We start from the raw sequence: 3,242 nt of genomic DNA, 5'->3' as shown, positions 1-3,242 counted from the left end.
AAAAAAAAAAAAAAAGTATATAGAGAACAAAAAATAAGTTCTAATGAGTGTTAGCCATTAGTTTTATTCAAGTTTCACGGAGAGATTGATTCAAGTCAAGCTAATTTGTGTAAGTATGTAAACATTTGTGGTTTATCATCTCCCCTACTACCTTCTTTCAAACAACTTTTCTTCTATCTCTACAGAAAAAAAAAAAAATTAGACCTTACATCATCATTGCTTCTATGGAAAAATTATTGGTGGTCAACTGTGGAAGAGATAAGAAGATTTATGGTGGTAGCCAAAAGCAACTTTTTTCTTATCTATATGGTTCATTTTGTTTAACAAACATTTTTCCTGTAATTAAAAATACTTGTAAAAAGTATTTATATATATGCCTCAATTTTGACTCTGCCTGTCTCTTAAGTAGTTGGATTGGTTAGGATTTGACCAATGAATGCCAGCTTCCTTCTTTTTGGCCCTAGCTTCCAACTCAGGACCAACCAGGGAAAACCAAATATGCTTCCCAAACCAATCACATAAGATGCCTTGCTTCAGGTTAGTACGCCTCCAGCTTCCCCATGCCAACAACCTTGAGGTGGCTTCTTAAATAACGACATTGACAAAACAATCCTTGAAGAAACAGAATCTGCCTTAAAGAAATACAGGCATAGTAATAGTCTGAGTTTCTGAGCAGCATTACATAGAAACAACTCTGCTTCAGTGTATACACATTTTTTGTAAAATAACACTTACAGTTCATTAAATATTTTCCCTGCATATATTTCAAGACAGAATAGATAGATTTTATACTTCCAACATAATCTTTAAAAATGTGAGTATATTAAACCAAGGAATATTGTCTTTAGTGATCCTCTATAATGCTGATTAATATAATTTACATATGCTTATAATGATAAAAGCAAAATTGTAGCAGTTTATGAACACAATTATTACCTTAGTTTTTTGTACATGAGGAAATTAAGGCATAAAGAATTTAACGAAGTTACTCAAGATCAGTTAGTAACTGGTGAAGCTAGGAAGATAAAATGGCCAACAAAAATTAGAACTGAAGCTATGTATTCAGACTTTGCTATATGAATGGGGTCAGCTACCAGCACTTGTATTTGGCAGAGACTCAACATCAGGCAGGAGAGTATAAAATAAGACTTTATAGTGAAAAAAAAGGGAAGGCTTCAGGTGTACTCTGATTGAAGGTTGTTGGCACGGGGAAGCTTGTGCTGACCTGAAGCAACGTGTCTTATGTGATTGGTTTGGGAAGCATATTTGGCTTTCTCTGGTTGGTCCTGAGTTGGAAGCTAGGGCCAAAAATAAGAAAGCTGCCGTTCATTGGTCAAATCCTAACCAACCTAACGAACTGTGCTATCAATTAATACAGAGGTTTTGGTTCAGCTTCTTGAACTGGTTGTTGCAGAATATACGATTTGGCTTTTCGAGCTGTTTGCCGCAAAGGCTGTGGGTCAGCATCTAATTCCCAAATATGGTCAGGCTATAAGAGCCAAGGACATATATGAGGCCAACAAATGTGAAAAATGCTCAGCATCACTGGTCATTAGGGAAATGCAAATCAAAACCACATTGAGATACTACCTTATGCCAGTTAGAATGGTGATCATTAAAAAAATCTGGAGACAACAGATGCTGGAGAGGATGTAGAGAAATAGGAACACTTTCACACTGTTGGTGGGAGTGTAAACTAGTTCAACCATTTTGGAAGACAGTGTGGCGATTCCTCAAAGACCTAGAAACAGAAATTCCATTTGACCCAGCAATCCCATTACTGAGTATATATCCAAAGGATTATAAATTGTTCTTTTATACAGACACATGCACACTTATGTTCACTAAAGCACTATTTACAATAGCAAAGACCTGAAACCAACCCAAACGCCCATGTAGATAGACTACATAAGGAAAATGCGGCACATTTACACAATGGAATACTAAGCAGCCATAAAAAACGATGTGTTCATGTCTTTTGTAGGGACATGGATGAATCTGGAAACCATCATTCTCAGCAAACTGACACAAGAACAGAAAATCCAACACCGCATTTTCTCACTCATAGGCAGGTGTTGAACAATGAGAACACATGGACACGGGGAGGGGAGCATCACACACTGGAGTCTGTTGGGGGGGACTAGGGGAAGGACAGCAGGGGGTAGGGATTTGGGGAGGGATAACATGGGAAGAAATGCCAGATATAGGTGCCAGGGGGATGGAGGCAGCAAACCACATTGCCATATATACCTATGCAATAATCCTGCATAATCTGCACATGTACCCCAGAACTTAAAGTACGGTTAAAATATATATATATATATAATAAAATATATATATAATATATATATAAAGTACGATTAAAATATAAAATATATATATAATATATATATACATATATTATATATATATAATGAACCAGTGACTTTTGTTTAGTTTCCAAGAGCCAAAAACAGAACCCAAGTTTTATGATCCTCAATTGGCCACACTCCTAAATCAATTGTAAGCTTTGTCCTAGTGAATAAAATTAAATAGTCTATTATTTGTTTATTGATGATGTCTGTTACTTCTAAAAGAATGGTCTCAAAGTAGCATCAACATTAGCCTAGAACTAGCTAGAAATGCAAATTTGTGGTCCTGTCTCACACCTACTTAATCAGAGAGTGATTTTGATGCACACTATACTTTCAAAACCACAGATGTAGTTATTGAATTAATAATTTGACCAGATGACTTGCCTTTACACAAATTATATTTTGGCTTAAAAAGTTAAATTTATAGGAATGAAAACATCAGTATTTCATGAGTATGTTTTTTATCATGATATCACCTCATACTCTTAACTAAAAGTTTTTCCCACCATTTTTGAAATTGTTCAACAATATTAGTGGGTAATAAAAACAAAAATGGAAACTACATCTGCCACTGAAGTATCCATTAACAAAAAGAGTGAACAGGCTTGGTGCGGTGGCTCACGCCTGTAATCCCAGCACTTTGGAAGACCAAGGTGAACAGATACTTTGAGGTCAGGAGTTTGAGACCAGCCTGACCAACATGGTGAAACCCCATCTTTACTAAAAATACAAATAAATTTAGCTGGGCGTGGTGGTGCACGCCTGTAGTCCCAGCTACTCAGGAGGCCAAGACAGGAGAATCGCTTGAACTCAGGAGGCAGAGGTTGGAGTGAGCTGAAATCATGCCACTGCACTCTAGCCTGGGCAACAGAGGGAAACTCCGTCTCA

At 36.7% G+C, this 3,242-nt stretch overlaps 1 pseudogene; it reads left to right on the top strand.

Annotated features, from left to right (window-relative positions):
- Positions 1 to 3,242, top strand: part of LOC108313786 — a 148,919-nt pseudogene that overhangs the window by 56,538 nt on the left and 89,139 nt on the right.

This window comes from Cebus imitator, unplaced genomic scaffold (genome assembly GCF_001604975.1).
Source record: "Cebus imitator isolate Cc_AM_T3 unplaced genomic scaffold, Cebus_imitator-1.0 Scaffold143, whole genome shotgun sequence".
Classification (NCBI taxonomy): domain Eukaryota; kingdom Metazoa; phylum Chordata; class Mammalia; order Primates; family Cebidae; genus Cebus; species Cebus imitator.
The sequence above is the reverse complement of the archived record's forward strand: the minus strand, read 5'-3'. Positions and strand labels throughout refer to the sequence as shown.